Below are 24,150 nucleotides of genomic sequence, written 5' to 3' on the forward strand. Positions count from 1 at the left end.
GATGCTGGGCTCTCTCCCTGAAAAGTTGCTTCACTTCCTGCCTGATCAAAACAAGTCTAGCAGTTTCGTGGAAAAACAAGTCCAGTAGATGCCTCTCCAGAAGTGTTAGGCTTCTGGCCTCCTTTGGAGTAACTAAGTCTGGATAAAAAGCACTGTGAGTAACGTTTCCCACTTTTGCCTCAAGTCTCCAGACTTAGAGATTTTGGTTGTATTGCCGGGCACGGTGGCTCACGCTTGTAATCCCAGCACTTTGGGAGGCCGAGGAGGGCGGATCACGAGGTCAGGAGATCGAGACCACGGTGAAACCCCGTCTCTACTAAAAAAAATACAAAAAATTAGCCGGGCGTGGTGGCGGGCGCCTGTAGTCCCAGCTACTCGGAGAGGCTGAGGCAGGAGAATGGCGTGAACCCGGGAGGCAGAGCTTGCAGTGAGCTGAGATCGCGCCACTGCACTCCAGCCTGGGTGACAGAGCGAGACTCCGTCTCAAAAAAACAAAACAAAACAAAAAAACAAAAAAAAAAAAAAAAAAGAGATTTTGGTTGTATTCCTGATGTAAGGCGTTGCTCTCCTAATCTAAGCACCTATTTATAAAATGTTTCCCAAATCTGACCAGGCATGGTGGCTCATGCCTGTAATCCCAACACTTTGGGAGGGCAAGGCGGGAGAATCACTTGAGCCCACGAGTTTGAGACCAGTCTGGGCAACATAGTGAGACCCCATCTCTATTTTTTTAAAATTGTTTTAATCAAAAAAAAGGAAAAAATAAAATATTTCCCAAATTAGGTGGTGCTGACTAATACAAATGATAGCACTCGAGAGCTGGCCACACCTCAGTGATGTGGGCTTAGAGCCACTAACATTTAAAAAAAATCCAAAATGTGGCAGTTACATCTACTGACTGATTTCCTTTTTTCTCTCTAGAGTTGCACTGTTCAATAAGATGACCACTTACCACCAGTGAGTGTTTACATTTACATGTAAATTAACTAAAATTAGAGGAAATGACAAATTCAGTTCCTCAGTCACACTTGTCTCATTTCAAGGGCTCAGAAGCCACACGTGGCTAATAGCTACCCTATTGGACAGTGTAAATATAGAATATTTCCATCACTGCAGAAAGTTCTATTGGACTGCACTACTCAAAATGATGAAATATTTATAGACAGAAACTCCATTCTTCTGGCACAACACCTGATAGATGATAAGCATTCAGTAAATGCTTGTTAGAAACATGGTTCAGTTGATATACTGGCTTTTTTGCTGGTGGCAGTGTAAATCAATACAACTCTTTGGAGAAGCAATTTATTAGTCATCTTCTTCACATGTGGGTTTGCACATTTTAACCCCACTCCTAGAATGTGTTTATCCACAGAACTTATACTCAGCAGGGCGCGGTGGCTCACGCCTGTAACCCAGCACTTTGGGAGGCCGAGGCAGACAGACTGCGAGGTCAAGAAATCAAGACCATCCTAGCCAACATGGGGAGACCCAGTCTCTACTAAAAATAACAAAAATTAGCTGGGCGTGGTGGTGCATGCCTGTAGTCCCAGCTATTCAGGAGGCTGAAAGCAGGAGAATCGCTTGAACCCAGGAGGCAGAGGTTACAGTGAGACGAGATTGCACCACTGCACTCCAGCCTGGTGACAGAGCGAGATTCCGTCTCAAAACAAAAAAAAAAGTCTACTCGACAGGTACTTACTGAACACCTCTGTCAACTCCTTGATAAAATACTCAGGATCCTGCCTCAGGGAACTCAGTCTATTGCAGTAGACAATCAACAAGTAATGATAAACTGTGTAAGTACTGAGATTCCTGGCAGGCTCAGGGTGGTCTAGCAGGAGAGAGTTAGGGAAGGCTTTCCAGAGATGGGGTTGCTTATACATTCTAAAGGAGAGGTTGGAATGCGTTTTTAAGACACAAAGAAGGAAAAAAGCCTTCCAGGTAAGGGGAATAAATAACACAGAGAGATGTAAAGAATGAAGAGGCAGCAGGCTTACTCTTGAGGTGCCAGGAGGTGAAGTTGCCCAGGCAAGTATAAAGATGGATTTGACAGTTGGTGGGAGACGGGTTGTGGGGGAGGAGAATGTTAGTAAGAATGACAAGACTGGCAAAAAATGCATTTTTGTGGGAATAGAGGTGAGAGATGATGTGGCCGTGAAGTTAGGCAGTGTTAGACAAAAGGGAGTCAGATTCTAGAGAAACTAAGGAAGTAGATCAGCAGGCTGGATGACTGCCTGACTAGATATGGGGAGACGCGAGAGGGAAGTGAGCCTACGCTGACTCTCAGGTTTCTGGCTTACTTAAAGGAGATGACGGTGGCTTTTATCAAAACAGAACACAGGAGCGGGAGCAGATCTTGGGAGGAGCTTGAAGAAGGATAGTTTAGTTATAGACTGATTTTCAAGTGCTATGAGTCATGCAGGTGAAGATGTTCAGTAATTTAACAAACATGTATCAAGTGTCTCCTATGTGCTAGGCACTAATGAGTATTTGAGTAGAGAGATTTGAGATGGAGGAAGTGATTTGGGTATCATCAATGTATCATAAAAGTTGAAGTCCTGGGAGGGGACAATCCCACATTCAGAGACGTGATGTAGATTAAGCCAAGAGAGGACTAAGGACAGGACTCATCTCTGGGAATGCCAATATTTAGGGAGCAGACTTGAGTCGTCAGAACAGAGACCAAAGAGGAGCTGCCAGAAAGGAAACGCCTCTGGAGGAGAGTGTCCAAAAAGCCAAGGAAAGAACAAACTTCAGGAAAGAGGGAGAGGCCAAAAACATGGAATTTCAAGGAGGTCTTACCTAATTTCAATTAAGGTAAGAACTGATGATGTTCATTAAGTAGAGGACCACTGCTTATCTTGGCCAGAGCTGTTTCAATGGAAAGATACGACTGGAGGTTAGATTACAGTGGATGACTAGGTGTGACGCAGCACTTCACTATCTGCCTATATCTAATAATGAACGATAGAAACCACCAATGTCCAATGATGGTGGGCTGGGCTGTTAAATTACAGTAAATCAACATAATTGGCATAGCAAAATATCATTTAAAATTGTAATAAGGAAGTCTACACAAGGAGAATGATAATGCTATAATTATCAACAAAAAAACAAATTACATCTAATGTATGATGATAATGATAAAATTATAAAAAAATAAAAACTGGAAATTATGCAAAAAAATGATTTCATGAAAAGACAAGCTTGTGCATATATTTTTCTTTTTAAATTTAGTTATTGTTTGTGCAATGGACAATTTTTTTCAACACTTTTCAGTGTATATTACAATATATAAGGTCTCTGAAATAGGTTGGTCAGCTGGGTGCAGGGGCTCATGCTTGTAATCCCAGCACTTTGGGAGGCTAAATGGGAGGATTGCTTGAGCCTAGGGATTCGAGTCCAGCCTGGACAACATAGTGAGACTCTGTCTCTACAAAAAATAATAATAAAATAAAATTAGCTGGGCATGGTAGCATGTGCCTGTAGTCCCAGCTACTCGAGGACTGAGGGGAGAGGATTGTTTGAGCCCAGGAGTTTGAGGCTGCAGTAAGCTATGACTGCACCACTACACTCCAGCCTAGGTGACAGAGAGAGACACTGTCTCAAAAAATAAGAAATAAGTTGGTCAGAAGACCTTAAATTAATGTGATAAACTAAATGCCTTTTAGTTGTATTTTCTCAAGAATGTGGAGATTCTTGAGAAACACATATGTATGTGCGTGTATATATATATATGTATATATCTGCAATATGGTTATAAAGTATCATCAACTGGGAGCAAAGAAAACTAACACTGAAAAGTTTACAGGTTCAGCCGGGTGTGGTGGCTCATGCCTGTAATCCCAGCACTTTGGGAGGCCGAGGCGGGTGGATCAACTGAGGTCAGGAGTTCGAGACCAGCCTGACTAACATGGTGAAACCCTGTCTCTACTAAAAATACAAAAAATTAGCTGGGCGTGGTGGCAGGCGCCTGTAGTCCCAGCTACTTGGGAGACTGAGGCAGGAGAATCACTTGAACTCGGGAGGTGGAGGTTTCAGTAAACCCAGATCACGCCACTGCACTCTAGCCTGGGCAACAAGAGTGAAACTCCGTCTCAAAAAAAAAAAAAAAAAAAAAAAAAAGAACAGTTTACAGGTTCACCAAACAATTTGGTTAACGTGTACACTGTAAAGTAGACTGGAATTGTAACTCTCCTTTAACAAACCTTTCTTGAATGCCTACCATATACCCTGGGGTAGCTATAGAGAAGATAATGACAATTTATAAAAGGGAGCCTGCTCAGTGTGTTGAAGACAAAGATATGTAAACACATTGTGACACATCAAAATTGCTCAACTACAGAGATGACTAAAGTGCTGAGGCAGCAGCTAAAACTCCACCAGAGGGACCTGATGTTTTTTCGGTAAAGGCCTTGTGTCCTCCCCCGTCCCCGTCCCCGCCCCCACGTCCAGGTAGCCTCGTCTCCTCTCCGGGTTCCACCCATCTTCCTCAGTCCAAACACCAGTTAACAATAACCACCCGGTTCACCTGCAGGCTTCCTCCTACAATAATCACCCCACTCAATGGCCCCTCTGATTACCTCCAGGAGAGCGGCATCTAACGTTCTGCTTGCCCCCTTATGCTTTCACTTTTAGTTATTATATATTACTTTTTTTTTTTTTTTTGAGACAGAGTTTCGCGCTTGTTGCTCAGGCTGGATTGCAATGTGCAATGGCGCAGTCTTAGCTCACTGCAACCTCTGCCTCCCGGGTTCAAGCAATTCCCCTGCCTCAGCCTCCCAAGTAGCTGGGACTACAGGCGCCCACCACCACACCTGGCTAATTTTTGTATTTTTAGTAGAGACGGGGTTTCACCGTGTTGGCCAGGATGGTCTCAATCTCCTGACCTCAGGTGATCCACCTGCCTCGGCCTCCCAAAGCGCTGGGATTACAGGCATGAGCCACTGCGTCTGGCCCTAATGATCACTTTCAAAGTTAAAGTCCTCTTCTTTTTTCTTTTTTGGGGGTGGGGGTAGTTAACTTGTACGCTTACTTCCCAGATCCTAAATAGCTACAAGACTGTTTTCAGTTGTATATAGAGCTGCTTCTAATGCCATATGCCCTCTGACATCTACCCCCAAGAAATAATAGACCTGTGAATTGAGATGGTCCTCATTCTAATATATGATGGTTCTAGAAATAGAGAACAAAGCTCACTTTATAGCAATCATAGATGTGTAAAGATTACAAAGACAGCAAAGTATTTTCAAGCTATCTTCCAGCACAGAGGAACACATTCTAAACCACTGTAAGAATTCTCAGGCCTCCTCCATCTTTTAGGCAACTGAAGATTCTTGCTTTTCCTTTAGAAACATTCTGTGGATCACTCATAAGTAATTTTCAGACTGCCTGTCTTCAGGATTGTTCCCATATCTTGACATTATGTAGAAAGAACAGAAAGCTGCTCTTCAGTTGCCACTTTGTCAATTATTTTAGGTTGGTGCAAAAGTAATTGCGGTTTTTGCCATTAAACCCAATATGTTGGTATCTACATTTCTAGTATCTCAAAGAACAGAACAAATTTTCACGCAGACATTCCTTTTTTTTTTTTTTTGTGACAGACTCTCGCTCTGTTGCCCAGGCTGGAGTGCAGTGGTGCAATCTTGGCTCACCACAACCTCTGCCTCCCAGGTCCAAGCAATTCTCATGCCTTAGCCTCCCAAGTAGCTGGGATTACAGGCATGTGCCACCATGCCCGGCTAATTTTTGTATTTTTAGTAGAGGTGGAGTTTCACCACGTTGGCCAAGCTGGTCTTGAACTCCTGGCCTCAATTGATCTGCCTGCTTCAACCTCCCAGCCTCCCAAAGTGCTGGGATTACAGACGTGAGCCACCACACCAGGCCAGGTAGACATTCTTCTATTTAGTAAAGCAAGTAACTTCAGATGTAAGGCTATTTACGTTGTTCCATAGTTACTAAAAACTATTTTCATTTTTGTTAATTTTTTAGACCACTGAGTTTTGCAAGAATAAGGTGCTCATTATAAAGCATCTGAGGAGTTCAGAAAAGCACAAAGAAATGTAAAAACTGAAGTCCTAATACCTATCTTTGACATTAGGTAAACATTCTAGACATATATACAGACAGAAGACCACATGGATGACTATCAAGAAATGAAAAATGTTTACAAAAATGAGATCCTACTACAGTATTATTTTTATTTATTTTCATTTTTTATTTTTTTTGAGACAGAGTCTTGATTTCACCCAGGCTGGGGTGCAGTGGCATCATCTAGGCTCACTGCAACCTCCGCCTCCTGAGTTCAAGCAATTATCCTGCCTCAGCCTCCCAAACTGGGATTACAACAAGCATGTGCCACCACGCCCAGCTAATTTTTCTGGGGTTTTTTTTCGTAGAGACGGGGTTTCACCATGCTGGCCAGGCTGGTTTCAAACTCCTGACCTCAAGTGATTCTCCTGTCTTGGCCTCCCAAAGTGCTAGGATTATGGGCGTGAGCCACTGCACCCAGCCTATTTTATTTATTTTTGAGAAAAGGTCTCACTCTTGCCCAGGCTGGAGTGCAGTGGCACAATCATAGCTCACAGCAACCTCCAACTCCTGGGCTCAAGCAGTCCTTCCACCTCAGCCTCCCAAGTAGCTGGGACTATAGGCCCACGCCACCAGGCCTGGCTAATTTTTTTAAAAAAATATTGTTAAGGCTGGGCACAGTGGCTCAAGCCTGTAATCCCAGCACTTTGGGAGGCAGGCAGATCACTTGAGGCCAGGAATTCAAGACCAGCCTGGCCAACATGGTGAAAGCCCGTCTCTACTAAAAATACAAAACTTAGCCAGGCATGGTGGCCCACGCCTGTAATCCCGGCTACTCAGAAAAAAAAAAAAAAAAATTATTTTTAGTAGAGATGGGGTCTTGCTATGTTGCACAGGCTGGCCTCAAACTCCTGGCTTCTAGCTATCCTCCTACCTTGGTCTCCCAAAGTGCTGTGAATACAGGAATGAGCCAAGGTACCTGGCCCTGTGTTATTTTAATTAAAAACAGTAAATAAGACTAGGCAGATGGCTCACGCCTGCAATCCCAGCACTTTGGGAGGCCAAGATGGGAGGATTGTTTGAGCCCAGGAATTCAAGACCAGCCTTGGGCAACATAGCAAGAACTGATCTCTACAAAAAACTTAGCTGGGCCTGGTGGTGCATGCCTGTAGTCCCAGCTACTTGGGAGGCTGAAGCAAGAGGATGGCTTGAGCCTGGAAAGCAGAGCTGCCTAGCCCAGATCACACCACTGCACTCCAGCCTGGATGCCAGAGCAAGACCCTGCCTCAAAAAAAAATAAAAAAAGAATTAGCTGTGCAATTCAGAGTCAGCTGTGGCCTGAATGGATTAAGAAGCTGGGGTGCCCAGGCCGGGCGCGGTGGCTCACACCTGTAATCCCAGCACTTTGGGAGGCCGAGGCGGGCGGATCACGAAGTCAGGAGATCAAGACCATCTTGGCTAACACAGTGAAACCCCATCTCTACTAAAAATACAAAAAATTAGCCGGGCGCGGTGGCAGGCGCCTGTAGTCCCAGCTACTTGGGAGGCTGAGGCAGGAGAATGGTGTGAACCCAGGAGGCGGGGCTTGCAGTGAGCCGAGATCGCGCCACTGCACTCCAGCCTGGGCGACAGAGTGAGACTCTGTCTCAAAAAAAAAAAAAAAAAAAGAAGCTGGGGTGCCCTAGACTGGTGTTTGAGGAGAGTCCTGGGTTGGAAGGAGATGGCTGTAGTCTAGGCTGACCACATGCAGACTCCTAGGTGACTCATAGGGCTCATCTGGGTGTGCTCAGGTGGTGGGCAGAGGCCACAGTGGTGCTCCGCCTGGGGCTGAGGCAGAGCGTAGCCCAGATCCACTCCTGGAAAGCCAGGAAGCATCCTATGGCACACGGTCTAGTTTAGACATACCTGCTGGGGAGCATGCTTTGCAACATGGAGGAGCACTTCTTCCTGGAAGGACACCCTGGGTCCTCAGAGGCACTCCAAGGTGCTCCAAAGTATGACAGCTTTTACTATTTTACTGCTGTTTACACTGTAGAATATATGAAAGCCACACCCGCTTTTCGGGGATAGAGACCTCTTGTTAGCCCTTCACTGAGAAACAAACAGAAACAGAAACTCTAATAAACAATGATTGACTAAATGCATATTATGTGCCAAGAGCTTTTCATATACTACACTGTCATTCTACGTAGTGACTATATAGTCATTATTATTGCCCCTGCTTTATACGTGAAGAAACTATGCTTCAGAGAAAGCAGTTTGCCCAAGGTCATCCTCAAGCAGATGGAATCCAAACCCACTGGGCATTGTGGCCACACCTGTAATCCCAGCACTTTGGGAGACCAAGGTGGGAGGATCGCATGAGCCCAGGAGTTCAAGACCAGCCTAGGCAACATAGGAAGACCCTGTCTCTACAAAAAATAAAAATAATAAAAGTAAATGAGCCAGCGTGATGGCACACACCTCAAGTCCCAGCTACTCAGGAGGCTGAGGCAGAAGGATCACTTGAGTCCAAGAGATTGAGGCTGCAGTGAGCCGTGATTGTGCCACTGCCCTCCAGCCTCAGCGACAGAGGGAGACCCTGTCTCAAAAAAAGAAAGAATCCAGCCAGGCGCCGTGGCTCAAGCCTGTAATCCCAGCACTTTGGGAGGCCAAGGCAGGCGGATCACTTGAGGCCAGGAGTTCAGGACCAGCCCGGCCAACATGGTGAAACCCCGTCTCTACTAAAAATATAAAAATTAGCCAGGCGTAGTGATGGGCACCTGTAATCCCAGCTACTCGGGAGGCTGAGGCAGAAGAATTGCATGAACCTGGGAGGCAGAGGTTGCAGTGAGCCGAGATCACGCCACTACACTCCATCCTGAGCGACAGAGCAAGACTCCGTCTCAAAAAAAAGAAAAAAAAATCCAAGCCCAGGTCTGTCAGATTCAAAGCCCATTCACTTCCCGGCTTTCCGGCCTCTCTATTCTTTGCCTCTACACAGTAAAACAATTGCATGGAGTGGGAGGAGAGGTGTGGCTGTTATTGTTGCTTTCCTTTTAGCTTCTTTTAACAGAATGCAAGACGATTTTTGCTCTCGCAGCAACTAAAGTGAGTTTTATCCAAGCAATGCTGGGGAATCAAGTTTGTGAAACTCTTCCTATAAGCTATTAAAAAGGTCGATGCCACAAATGCGATTTGACTCCCTCCAATGAGAGAATCCTTGATTCAAATGCTGTTCTGTTGTCTAACTGAATTTCAGAGCTCCCTTCACCCCCAAAATACTTTAAGAAAAACACTTCAGTAAACAAATGTTTTCACTAAAAAAAAAGGCCCTCCTCTCAGGGGCTCTAAAAGGGAATCTAAGGTGAGCAAGGCCCAGGGGACTGTCGAGTACTCTGGGGAAACCAGAGGGCCCTCTGCATTCCTGAATTGCTTTAAAAAACTTATCACCAGACTCCACTAGCTCTAAGAATTCAGGATCCTCGATCAACACAGATTAAAGTTGAAGAGTATCTTAGATTCACAAAGAATTTTCGGATCTGAAAGTGGCCTTAGAAAAAACCTGCAAACAAATAGCTTTCCAGGGTAGCTATGCAAATTTGCATGGGCCTCTTTAAACAAAGGAAACTGGCCCGGAAAAGGCACCTCCAGGAGATGTTCAATAAAAATTGAAAATGTGGCTCATAAAATTTATGGTTCTGTAAGACAGTGTCCTAAATTTCTCTGATGATAGGAATCACCAGAGGCACTTGTTAAAACCAGTGTCCTAGGTCCCTTGCTAGAGATTCCAATTCAGTGGGTCTGAGAAGGGCGTTGGGATCTGACAGCGTTCCCATGCACCCCCAGGTGATTCTCATCATGGGATAGGTTTAGGAAATTCTGCTAAAGGGACATCATTACAATTCTCTGACACAAGACAGAAAGATTACAATTTTGAAGTCAGGTAAAACATTTTGAAGTTTAAAAAAATAATTATTTGCAGCTGGGCGTGGCAGCTCACGCATGCCTGTAATCCCAGCACTTTGGGAGGGCTGAGGTGGATGGATCGCTTGAGCTCAGGGATTTGAGTTCAGTCTGGGCAACATGGTGAAACCCCATCTCAATTTTTTTTTTTTTTTTTTTTTTGGAGACAGGGTCTCTCATTCTTTTGCCCAGGCTGGAGTGCAGTGATACAATCTTAGGTCACTGCAACCTCCGCCTCCCAGGCTCAAGTGATCCTCCCACCTCAGCCTCTCAAGTAACTGGGAATATAGGCGTGCACCACCATGCCCAGCTAAATTTTTGTATTTTGGGTAGAGATGGGGTTTCGCCATGTTGCCCAGGCTGGTCTTGAATTTCTGAACTGAGGCAATCCACCTGCCTTGGCCTCCCAAAGTGCTGAGATTACAGGCCTGAGCCACCACACTTGGCTAAAAATGTTTTAAAATAGGTCGGGCGCGGTGGCTCACGCCTGTAATCCCAGCACTTTGGGAGGCCAAGGCGGGCGGATCACGAGGTCAGGAGATCGAGACCACCTGGCTAACATGGTGAAACCCCATCTCTACTAAAAATACAAAAAATCAGCCGGGCGCATTGGTGGGCGCCTGTAGTCCCAGCTACCCCGGGGGGCTGAGGCAGGAGAATGGCGTGAACCCAGGAGGTGGAGCTTGCAGTGAGCGGAGATTGCGCCACTGCGCTCCTGGCTGGGCGAAAGAGCGAGACCTGATCTCGAAAAAAAAAAAAAAAAGTTTTAAAATAAAGATACTTTTTAAAAAATAATTATTTGCAAAATGCTGTGTACGGTTTTCAAAAGAAAAGGGTCTGGTCTTACAATTCTTTTTATGTTATTTATGTATGTTTGTACAAACACACATTTGGATTTAAGTTTTTAATGTAAGTGATAATTGCTTATTCACTCAAACTATACAGTAAGTAGATCACCAAAAAGTGGTAAAGTACAACTAAAATGTCACCATCCAGAGCCAACTACTGAGCACCTTTCCAGGTATCTCTCTGCACAGATAAGTAGGTACATATTGTACACAACTTAGACACCTGGGGTATACACTTGGGATACACCAGATTTGCTCTTTTGCAACCTATTTCTACATAAGAATAGTGTTTGACTTTTTGTTTCATGAACTAGATCTATATCATCATTTTTTCTAACTGCATAATATTCCATTTGTATGAATATACCATAATTGGCTGAATAAATACTTTCATTTAAAGTTCTCCTTCAAACTAGTACAGAGGACAATTTAAAAATCAGATGAGCCGGGCGCAGTGGCTCACGCCTGTAATCCCAGCACTTTGGGAGGCCGAGGCGGGCGGATCATGAGGTCAGGAGATCGAGACCATCCTGGCTAACACAGTGAAACCCCGTCTCTACTAAAAATACAAAAAAAAAAAATTAGCTGGGCGAGGTGGCGGGCGCCTGTAGTCCCAGCTACTCGGGAGGCTGAGGCAGGAGAATGGCGTGAACCCTGGGGGGCAGAGCCTGCAGTGAGCCGAGATCGCGCCACTGCACTCCAGCCTGGGCGACAGTGAGACTGTCTCAAAAAAAAAAAAAAAAAAAAATCAGATGAATGAAACTCCTGATTTATTTAGCATAGATAATGAGGAAATAAGTAGCTTGTAAGACTCACGCAGAATTCATAAGATGTGTTAAGTGTAGACAGTAAGTTGTAAGACATGTAAGATAACCTGTAAGATATGTTAAACAGAATAGAATATTCCTGTGTTAAATATAGATTAAAAGAATGAAACAAATGAGTTTTACTTATACATACAAAGAAATTGAAGAATGAAATAAATTTTAAATCTTACAATATTTACTTAATAGTAAATTTAATAAATATTTAACTTATATTTTATATATAATATATAATACAAAATTATATATTTTATGTATATTTATATAATATATAATGGCATATATATTCATATATAATATATAAAAATTATATTTATCATGTAATACAATTTTATAAAATATAATTTGTATAATTATATGCTGTTATTTATTTATTTATTTGAGATGGAGTTTTTACTCGTCACCCAGACTGGAGTGCCATGGCATGATCTTGGTTCACTGCAACCTCTGCCTCCTGAGTTCAAGCAATTCTGCCTCACCCTCCCAAGGAGCTGGAATTACAGGCATGCACCACCACGCCGGCTAATTTTGTATTTTTTAGTACAGATGGAGTTCCACCATGTTGGCCAGGCTGGTCTCAAATTCCTGACCTCAGGTGATCCACCTGCCTCGGCCTTCCAAAGTGCTAGGATTACAGGCATGAGCCACCACACCTGGTCAATTATATACTGTTTATATAATATATAATTATATATAAAATATTTTTCTAGATTATGATTTACATTAATAATAGACACTTCATAAACATTAATAATATATAATAGTGCTCAGCTCATGTTACCCCAAGATTGACAGCTATGTCATTCCTAAATTGATCACCCATCAGTGACATCCATCATGTTCAGTTCTGGCCCCACATATACTCTGCCTCAAAATGTAGATAAAACACAGATCAGGGCCGGGCGCGCTGGCTCACGCCTGTAATCCCAGCACTTTGGGAGGCTGAGGCGGGCGGATCACAAGGTCAGGAGATCGAGACCATCCTGGCTAACACGGTGAAACCCCGTCTCTACTAAAAAAATACAAAAAATTAGCCAGGCATGGTGGCGGGCGCCTGTAGTCCCAGCTACCCGGGAGGCTGAGGCAGGAGAATGGCATGAACCCAGGAGGTGGAGCTTGCAGCGAGCCGAGATCGTGCCACTGCACTCTAGCCTGGGCAACAGAGTGAGACTCCATCTCAAAAAAAAAAAAAAAAAACCACAGATCAGGCCAGACACAGTGGCTCATGCCTGTAATCCCAGCATTTTGGGAGGCCGAGGCAGATGGATCACGAGGTCAGGAGTTCGAGACCAGCCTGGCCAAGATGGTGAAACCCCATCTCTACTAAAAATAGAAAAATTAGCCGGGCATGGTGGCACATGCCTGTAGCCCCAGCTACTTGGGAGGCTGAGGCAGGAGAATCGCCTGAACCCAGGAGGCGGAGGTTGCAGTGAGCCAAGATCGTGCCATTGCACTCCAGCCTGAGCAACAAGAGCGAAACTCCATCTTAAAAAAAAAAAAAAAAAAAAACACACAAACACACACACAGATCACTGATGACCTACAGCTATTAACCAGGCATATTGCCTTGCATCCCCCTGAAAGAGCACACATGTGCTGACTTCAGATACTTCCCATCCGCTGAAGCCCCTTGTTCAACCTTAACTTTGGTTTTTGTGACCACACCATCAGCAGGGAAAGCTGACACTGCAAGCACAGGGTTCCAGAAGTGTGGCTCTCTCACCCCATTTGTATCCTCACCTACCTATGTTAGTCTCCATCAATATGGTTTGGCTGTGTCCCCACCCAAATCTCATCTTGAATTTCCACAAGTTACGGGAGGGACCCAGTAGGAGGTAATTGAATCAAGGGGGCAAGTCTCTCCCATCCTGTTCTCATGATAGTGAGTAAGTCTCACGAGATCTGATGGTTTTAAAAAGGAGTTTCCCTGCACAAGCTCTCTTCTCTTGTCTGCCGCCATGTGAGACGTGCTTTTTACCTTCTGCCATGATTGTGAGGCCTCCCCAGCCATGTGGAACTGTGAGTCCAATTAAACCTCTTTCTTTTGTAAATTGCCCAGTCTTGGGTATGTCTTTATCAGCAGCATGAAAATGGACTAATATACCATCTTCTTCCCCTTGCTTCTCACTATGTTTTCAAGTTGAGTGAATCGTGTGATTTTAACACCTGGTTTTGGTCTCTGAGCTTTTCTGTCCCATGATCTCTGGGAGAGCTTGCTGGTAGTCCAGGACTACATCCAGCTAAACTTTTCCACATTCCCAGAGTAGTGAAGGAAAGCAAGCAAGGTGGGGAATCATAATGAATAAAATCAGGTTTGTAGAAGGCACATCAAATTCTTTGCTAATCTAGGATCTGAAGGCCAGGTTAAACACAAGAGTGAAATCTCTCATTTAATTTCAGGAATGTAGGGAGCGTTCAGCTTTTCCTACCTCCAAAGTCATAAGCTAAGTTTTTGTTTGTTTCTGTTTTGGTTTTTTGTTTTTGTTTTTTGCTGAGCTCTGTCACTGAGACATGATCTAAGTTTTTACACAAGTCAACCCAGGTTTATTTCCAAAAGATTCAGATGTCCTTCAGATTTACATTGTAAACACTAAATCACATAAGCAGAGTGTTTTTCTATTATTTTTTCCACAGCCAGTCCTAGCTATTCTTCCCAATGACACTTTATTTTTTACATATCTTTTCCCTTTTTGATCGAGTTCTGCCTTTACTTGAATCATCCTTCAGTTGCTAAAGTATTTTGATTTCTTGTTCCAAGTCTTGGGAAAGCATCCCTCTTTATTGTTTTATATATATATATATAAAACTATATATATATATAAAAAACTATATATATAAAACTATATATATATATAAAAAACTATATATATAAAACTATATATATATAAAACTATATATATAAAACTATATATATATAAAACTATATATATAAAACTATATATATAAAACTATATATATATAAAACTGTATATATATAAAACTGTATATATATAAAACTATATATATATAAAACTGTATATATATAAAACTATATATATATAAAACTGTATATATATAAAACTATATATATATAAAACTGTATATATATAAAACTATATATATATATATATATATATATATACACACATACACACACACATTCTAGGAAAAAAAAGAAATATATATATATATTTCTTTTTTTTTTTTTTTGAGACAGAGTCACCCTCTGTTGCCCAAGCTGACGTGCAGTGGCACGATCTTAGCTCACTGCAACCTCTGCCACCCGGGTTCAAGCGATTCTCCTGCCTCAGCCTCCCGAGTAGCTGGGACTACAGGCGCATTCCACCACCCGGCTAATTTTTTGTATTTTTAGTAGAGATGGGGTTTCACTGTGTTAGCCAGGATGGTCTCGATCTCCTGACCTCTTGATCTGCCCGCCTTGGCCTCCCAAATTGCTGGGATTACAGGCATGAGCCACCATGCCCAGCCAAGGAAAACAATTTCTGGAGTCTGAGCAGGTATCTATCTTCTCATGTTTGGGACTTTTTTTTGTTGCTGAGACAGAGTGTCACTCTGTTGCCCAGGCTGGAGTGCAGTGGTGCAATTATAGCTCACTGCAGCCTCGAATTCCTGGGCTCAAGCGATCCTCCCACCTCAGCTTCTCATGTAGCTAGGACTACAGGAGCACACCACCCTGCCCAGCAAGTTATTATTATTTAGTTACTATTATTATTTTTTAAAATAGAGACAGGGTCTCACTATGTTGCCTAGGCTGGTTTCAAACTCTTGGCCTCAAGCAATCCTTCCACCTCTACTTCCCAAAACAGTGGGATTATAGGTATGAGCTGCCTTGCCTGGCTGGGACCTTTAAGAGCTCCAGAGAGAACATTTCAGTAAACAAAACCCACATCCAGCCCTGTTAATTCAGTGGAAAATGAGGACTTCCCCCACTTGAATGTCCTCATTTGGACAACTAGACACTGAGAAAGGCCTTAGCATGGGCCTGGTACTTGCTGGGCCCATTAACTCATTTAGTTTCATGTCGACATTCCCTTTTTACAGATGAAGGATCTGAGGCTCAGAAGCATTAAGACATGTGCCCAAGATCACACAATTAGAAGGCAGCAGGACTAGGATCTGAATGACTATCTGCTCTTCTGGAGTGTGCCATTCACACTCCACTAAACTCCAGTTCACACATTTATCTGGAATCCACCCAGTTAGGGGCTGCCAACTTCAACAGACAGGAATTATAAAACAAGCACATGAAAAAAATTACAACCCCATTCCAGCTAGCCATGGCCTGGCCTATAAACAGAGGTCAAAGTGTAACAAAAAAACAAATGCATCCCACATCTGTCAAAATTTAAGACCTTGTAAATCTCATTTGATTCATTCTTAAAAGTGAATCAGTAAATAGATAATACTCGCTCCTAGCTCTTTCACTAAAAGCTTGGACATAATTAATCTTTAGAAGCCAGTGTGACTGATGTCCTTTATCTTTTCATCAAAGTGCTTACCACTGTTACATAATTTTACTACCTCAATGATAATGAAAAAATATAACCTGTTAAAATGACCTCCAATCCCAGACATCATCAGCACTAAATGCCAATTTAGGCATTTATTTTGAACCACAGAAGTTGTACTTATATGCCAGGAAGGTCATCCTCAATAAGCATCACCAACCATGGCAAAGTTATACCTATCAATTCAGTCCATTAATTCAGGTAAGATGTTTCTATTCTTCGGTAAACAGGACATTACCATTAAGTTTTCTATGAAAATGTATATATCAGCAACATCGAAAATGGTAACTCTGACTACCTCTAGGATGTGAAAATGGTAACTCTTAGAACAAATTTTGGGGGAGACCAGTAACTAGGTTGATGAGAGATTAAATAAGCAAATACCTGGCAACGTGGGCCGTGTACTGGTACAGCTCTGTGCTTCCTGGAATACTTTCGCCTGGAGCTGCAGCCGGGGTGCCAATCCCACTCACAGGGAGATGACGGTAATGTGGTACTTCGCACCCTGAAAAAGACAGTGTTGTTAAAAATCCAACTTACTCATTCCCTGCAATGGTAAGATTTTGGGAAATGCACTGAAGTCCACACACCATACAATTTGCCGGTTTTTAGGATGGCTTTTAGTACCTTCACAGAGTTATGCAACTGTCCAACTGTCACCACAATCCTTTTTTTTTTTTTGAGATGGAGTTTTGCTCTTGTTGCCCAGGTTGGAGTGCAATGGTGTGATATTGGCTCACCGCAACCTCTGCCTGCTGGGTTCAAGCAATTCTCCTGCCTCAACCTTCCAAGTAGCTGGGATTACAGGCATGCGCCACCACACTCGGCTAATTTTGTACTTTTAGTAGAGACGGGGTTTCTGCATGTTGGTCAGGCTGGTCTCGAACTCCTGACCTCAGGTGATCTGCCCACCTCGACTTCTCAAAGGGCTGGGATTACAGGCGTCAGCCACTGCGCCCGGACCACAGTCCATTTTAGAATATCTTCATTACCCCCCCCAAAAAAGCCCCATAACCATTAGCCACCATTCCGAGCCCCCAGTTCTCTCCCTGCCTCTTGGCCCTAGGCAACCACCAATCTAATTTTTTACTCTATAGATTTATCTATTCTGGATATTTCATATGAATGGACTCATATGATATGAGGCCTTTTGTGACTGCCTTCTTTTACTTAGCATAATGTATTCAGGGTTCACTGATGTTACAGCATACATCAGCACTTCATTTTTATGGCCAAATAATATTACATTGTATGGATATACCACATTTTATTATCTGTTCTTCAGTTGGTGGAGGTTTGGGTTGTTTCTACTCTTTGGCCATTATGAACACTTGTGTACAAGTGTTTTTGTGGACATATGTTTTCATTTCTCTCAGAAATAATGGAATTGCTGCCCCTAATGTTTTCAGTCTTCAAAAAATGGAGAAAGTGAATTGCCACCTAAACTTTGGTATCACCAGTCCACCTGAGGGTCACTCTGAGAAACAAGATCTTATAAGAATTCGCCTTTCAGGTTAAACAAATATCAGCAGGTGAGAAAATAGCTAGAACAAAATATTTTAGGCTGGGCATGGTGGCTCATGCCTGTAATCCCAGCACTTTGGGAGGCTGAGGCGGGCAGATCACCTGAGGCCAGGAGTTCGATCAAGACCAGCCTGGCCAACATGGTGAAACCCCGTCTCTACTAAAAATATAAAAATTAGCTGGGCATGGTGGGGAGATGCTGTAATCCCAGCTACTCAGGAGGCTGAGGCAGGAGAATCGCTGGAACCCAGGAGGCAGAGGTTGCAATGAGGTGAGATCTTGCCACTGCATTCCAGCCTGGTGACAAGAGTGAAACTCTGTCTCAAAAAAAAAAAAAAAAAAAAAGAAAAAAAATTTTTATTATGGTAAAATACACATAACATAAAATTTACCATGCCAAAGTATACTACAGAGAAAACATTTTAAACCAAAAGGGAATTTGTTTTTCATAGCATTTATAATACTGGCTTGTGTTTATTGTTTTGTTTTTTGAGACAGAGTCTCACTTGTCGCCCAGGCTGGAGTGCAGTGGCACAATCTCGGCTCACTGCAACCACCGCCTCCTGGGTTCAAGCAGTTTTCCTGCCTCAGCCTCTCAGGTAGCTGGGATTACAGGCACATGCCACCACGGCTGGCTAATTTTTGTATTTTCAGTAGAAACTGGGTTTCACCATGTTGGCCAGGCTGGTCTCGAACTCCTGACCTCAAGTGATCCAACCTTCTTGGCCTCCTAAAGTGCTGGGATTACAGGCATGAGCCACTGCACCCGGCCTAGGCTTGTGTTTATATTTATGGGTTGCTCACCAGCAGGAAAGATGGCAAATACTTTCTCGTTTTACCCCTAAGACCAAGAAAACCCAAGAAATACCCCTTCTGCAAATTCTTATGAAGCCTGCATGTGCCTTTCAAATACCACAAGGAGGCAAGCTCCTTTCTGGGTTGAGCTTGTGAAGGCAGCTTCACTCGGGCAGTCACAGGAAAAACTTTCAGTGGGAGGAAGAATGCAGCCTCTCACCAGTTCTGGACATACTCTTCGGTTTGCTAGACAAAGTGATATTGTGGCGTCTGTGCAAAACACTCTACTCCCTACACGATGAAATAGAAAGAAAAGATGGTGTCAATTTTATTTGTACAGGCGGAAGGCACATTTCCCTTCTCCCAGGATCAGCAGGAAATGTAGGCAAAGGCTAAAGCTAGGCCATCTGGACATCCTACAAAGCAAGCAACGGGATTAAAGCCCAGCCCATACATGGTTTCTATTATTACTTCCAAAGATAAATAAATGGCTTACAAATCGAGAGGTGCTTGGTTATGCCTTTGGCTTCATATGCAAACTTTTCTACAGGTATCAGCTCCAAGGATAGCTTATTTCTTTTATTAAAATGGCTTGCTTTTTAATTCAAGGAGTTTTCTGCATTTCTAATGCATACTGGCTTTAACTTTCTCTACAATAATCCAGGGAGTTTTTTCATGTATACAAACCCCCAATAACAATCAGTTGTTTCTAAAATACAGCATTATTGAATAGGGCCTCTAAATTAAAAGAACACTTGGTAGAAAGAAATAAAATATATTCTTGGATTTCAATAGTATTGACAGATAATGTAAAATTGTCAGGTAACATGAGTTAAAGCTGAAAAACTTTACAGATTTCAAAAAGAAGATTCATAGGTGGCTGGGTATTTTAGTTTAGTATTTGGGTATCAATTATTTTTATTCCATCTTTCTCCATTTGTGGCTACACTGAAACTGAGTTGGCACTGGAAAATATTTCCTCAGCACCTACCATGTGCTGGGCAATGGGCAAATATACACATGCGTAAGTCATCCAATCTCTGTTTCAATGAACTTGCAACACTCAGTCAATTGTCAGTTGGTAGCCATTCGTTTTGGCCAATCATGCAAGTGTACAGTTTGCAGAATTGAAGCCCAAGCACATCCCTGCTTGCAGACAGCAAGAAAAAGTATTACAGAGGGGGCGGTGGCTCATGCCTGTAATCCCAGCACTTTGGGAGGCTGAGGCGGGTGGATCACTTGGGGTCAGGAGTTCGAGACTAGCCCGGCCAACATGGTAAAACTGCATCTCTACTGAAAATACAAAAATTAGCTAGGCGTGGTGGTATCTGTAGTCCCAGCTATTTGGGAGGTGGAGACAGGAGAATTGCTTCAACCCGGAAGGCAGAGATTACAGTGAGCCAAGATCCTGCCACTGCACTCCAGCCTCCTGGGCGACAAAGTGTGGCTCCGTCTCAAAAAAAAAAGTATTACAGAGGGGGAAGCATGAGAAGAATGAACGAATTCCTTGAGGTTTTAAATACTGGATTATAACCTGACTTCCAATTGTGGCTTCTTTTTTTTTTTTGGAGAGGGAGTCTCCGTCTGTCACCCAGGCTAGAGCGCAGTCATCCAGGTGCGATCTTGGCTCACTACAACCTCTGCCTCCCAGGTTCAAGCAATTCTCCCTGTCTTAGCTTCCACAGTAGCTGGGATTACAAGCGCCCACCACCACTCCTGACTCATTTTTGTACTTTTAGAGATGGGGTTTCACCATGTTGGTCAGGCTGGCCTCGAACTCCAGACCTCAGGTGATCTGCCCGCCTCAGTCTCCCAAAGTCCTGGGATTACAGACATAAGCAACTGCTCCCAGCCTCAGTTGTGTTTTAAAATGCAAAAGCAGCTGCTCCTAAAAACTATGCAGTATTACATGTATGTTGTAGCAATCAGAATACTTCTTGAAAAGAATGAATGAGACAGAGTTCTTGGAAGAAAAAAAATCAGCCTCACTAGTCAACCAGGCCAACAGAAATTTCTGGTTAAAATGTTTGTAGGACTTCTTTCCATAGAAGCTCAGCCAATAACCTACTCTCCTACTGCTGATATCTTTAACAGCTTCTGAGACGGGAGGTATTGGGACTAAAAGCCATCAGAAAGATCAGAAAGTGCAAGATTAATCAGGAGGGGTGAACTGGCCCCCGGTCAGAAACAGAGCGGGTTAAAACTCCTGGGCTTATCAATGGTGAGGTCACACCTGTGAATAGCCATGGCACTCCTGCCTGGGCAACACAGCGAGACTCTCTCCCTATTATTTTTTTAAAAAAGAAAGAGGTCAGGCATGGTGGCTCAACGCCTGTAATCTCAGCACCTTGGGAGGCCGAGGCGGGCAGATCACGAGGTCAAGAGATCGAGACCATCCTGGCTAACACTGTGAAACCCTGTCTCTACTAAAAACACAAAAAATTAGCTGGGTGTGGTGGCACGCACCTGTAGTCTCAGCTACTCAGGAAGCTGAGGCAGGAGAATCGCTTGAACCTGGGAGGCAGAGGTTGCAGTGAGCTGAGATCGTGCCACTGCACTCCAGCCTGTGTGACAGACAGAGATTGTGTCCCCCCAAAAAAAAAAAAATTAAAAAAAATATAAAAAAGAAAGGGCCAGGCACGGTGGCTCACGCCTGTAATCTCAGCACTTTGGGAGGCCAAGGTGGGCAGATCACCTAAGGTCAGGAGTTCGAGACCACCCTGACCAACATGGTGGTCATCTCCACTAAAAATACAAGATTAGCCAGACGTGGTAGCGCATGCCTGTAATCCGAGCTACTCCTGAGGCTGAGGCAAGAGAATCTCTGGAACCCGGGAGGCGGAGGTTGCAGTGAGCCGAGATGGCACCATTGCACTCCAGCCTGGGCAGCAAGAGCTAAATTTTGTCTCAAAAAAAAAAAAAAAGTAATCAGTGAAATGTTTCGTCCCTGTGTATTCACAGAACTCAAAGAGTATTATAGGTACAAGGAAGATCTTGTTTGTCCTCTGATCCAGTGCTATTTCATCCAGCTTAAGGAAACGTTCTCTCTCTCAAAAAAAAAAAAGGCACATTCAACATCCCTTATTAAGGGCCACTTTGTAATAATTTGACTTCTGTTTCGTTTGATTTGGGGAAATGAGAAGAGGCAGAGATCTATTTAGGTCTATTTAAGGTACTTATTCCAATTGCTAGAAGAGGTTATCTCTGAACAAAAATTAATAGTCTAGCAATCAACTTGCACATCTGAATCGTGTGAGCTTGTTTAGGGCGAATCCCTTGATGGAAGACCCTGAGGCAGAAACTAAGAACATCCCGTTTCTGTCTGAGAGCCAGGCCCTTGATCAGGATGACTCCAATGAGGCTGAGTTTCCCACTTGTAAAATTCGAACACTAAACTAGAATTCAGGAATGGTAAATATATAGGCCACGGCTTGCATCTCCCCAATTCCCTAATCATAGGTTTAGAACAAACATCCTTAATCAGTTGCGATATTCCTTTCCCGCTAAGCCCAGGTTTGGCCTCGGGGTCCTCCTAGCTAGATACTCCAAGCAGCCAACCATCAACTGACACCTGCCTTCCACACGAAACCTGTTTGCCATCCCTGGCAAAGGTCCTCCCAGTTCTAAACTTTCGTCATTCTGAGACTAAGGTCTAGGCTACAGCATGCCCAATCGCGAGAGGCTACTTGGAGAATCACAGTTTAGTCATTGCAATGTTTTCCACAGTCCTGGCTGAACAGCAGTAACCTGCGTGGACTCCAATAGAGTCTCTATATGCCCCCTGCCCTCTCCACACATATACGTACTTCCATTTACTTTCAAGACAATAACAGTAGAATAATAATAATATAATTAAAATGTTGCCTCAGAATTCCATTCTAAAGCATCCCTAAGATTTCCCAAAGAAATTTTTTTTTCTAATAAAATATACCGTTTTACAGATGGGAAGAAAATCTATCTAAATCAAATGTCTCACCAGTGGCACTATTGACACTGTGGGCTGGATAATTCGTTGTTGCAGGGGGCTGTCCTGTGCATTGTGGGATGTTGGGCAGTATCCCCAGACTCTACCAACTAGATGCCAATAGCAATCCCTGGGCTATAACAACAAAAAAATGCCCTCAGACATTGACAATTGTCCCCTGGGGAGCAAAATTCCCTATTTCCACCTTCCCGTTGACAGCCACTGACCTAAATGATTCTAGTAGTTCTCTTGGGGAGATAAGACAATGGGTAATTTTCCCCCTTATTTTTCTGTATTTTCTAAATCTTCTATAATGAATGTACATTGTTCATTTGATAAAAATAAGCTAGTAACCAATTGTTAAAAAGAAATATTTGCTACACAGATGCAAGTTGATCAGTACATGCTACTATGTGACTCATTCAGTTTAAAAATGAAATTCAGACCCTAAAAATACTGTCTACCATACAGGCACCTTAAATTCAACTTGTGTTTAATATGTAAAAAGCACAAAAGAAAGACTTCAGAGAAGAAAGTTAGAACTAAGGCTTGTGGCTATGCATAAAGAACTTCTCAGGCTTTCTTCATCATGGTAAATCAGTGGGGCTGCAGAAAGAGATGTCGAATGAAAACTGCTGTTTCAAGCAAAGTATTTCCCCAAAGCATAGTCTGCACATACACTTTAATCAGAAAAACACTTGTATTGTTGAAAAACATTATAGTAATAAGGCATATTTTCTTCATTCTTAAGAATTGCTACATTTGTAAATCATGTAAAAAAAAACTTTCAAAATCAGAAAATTAAATATCTAGATTGTAAAAATGGGCTCTAGACACACCCATTATTCATCTCCTTGGGTATTAGAATATTATCCAACAATTTCATTCCTATTTTTAAATCAGTCTAGGAGTTCCATTCTCCACCAAGAAGAAACAAGTTCTTAATGAAGAACTCATTATGGGTCCCCAAAACAGCCGAAAAGTATTTACATCTGTAGTGAGAAGCTTCCAGCCTCCTCTGCTTACCCAGGTTGTTGCCAAAGGTTCACGTGTCTTCTGCTCTCAGGTAGAAGTTCTCTTTTGTTAAGTGGGGTAATACCAACTGCTGCTTCCAGAATACCGATATATTTCTTGTACCTCATCTTGTATCTCTCGGTACAAGGTCCTATAAATTTCAGTCACTGTTCACCTGAAGCAACTGAACTAATCTTTACTGGAAGCTGCTGTTCCTTTGGATGTTCTCTATGTAGCCCTAGCTAGATCTATTAAAAAAAACGGTGGTGATGGGGGGGCAGACCACAAATAAAGAGAACGTCTTTCAGATTTCCCTGCAATGGCAGTATTATACAAGGCTAAACAATTCTGAATAAAGCACTAATGAAAATGATTTGCAGGAATGACTGCGGTTTTAAACACGGCGATCTAATGTACACTCCAATTAATCCGCACATAAATCTTTGAGGCCGCTAATCCTTCAAGAACTAATGGCTCATGAGGTGATTTATCTCAAGGTCTGGTAATAATTGGTCCAAAAAGCCTGCCTGCCGCTGGATGAACTAAAATCAGAAGCAGATTTGCTCTTTCTACAAAAATATCTCTCTCTAAAAGACTATGCTTTGACAAATGAGGAAGGAATTCTAGTTGTCATTTTATAGCAACGCATTTCTAAATACTATAAACTCCTTGCTTGGGTCAATAGCAAAGATTAATTA

The 24,150-nt window shown here is 42.9% G+C and overlaps 1 protein-coding gene across 2 annotated transcripts in view; it reads right to left on the minus strand.

The window, feature by feature from the left end:
• TJP2 (tight junction protein 2) overlaps positions 1–24,150 on the minus strand; it is a 129,986-nt gene that overhangs the window by 83,852 nt on the left and 21,984 nt on the right. For both annotated transcript variants that reach the window (XM_055272345.2, XM_055272346.1), the window contains one exon: positions 16,540–16,660. The gene's annotated coding sequence lies outside the window, so the exon portion shown is untranslated. Of the gene's footprint in view, positions 1–16,539; positions 16,661–24,150 lie in introns of those variants that run through there.

The sequence above is a fragment of the Symphalangus syndactylus genome, chromosome 3 (assembly GCF_028878055.3).
Source record: "Symphalangus syndactylus isolate Jambi chromosome 3, NHGRI_mSymSyn1-v2.1_pri, whole genome shotgun sequence".
Lineage (NCBI taxonomy): Eukaryota > Metazoa > Chordata > Mammalia > Primates > Hylobatidae > Symphalangus > Symphalangus syndactylus.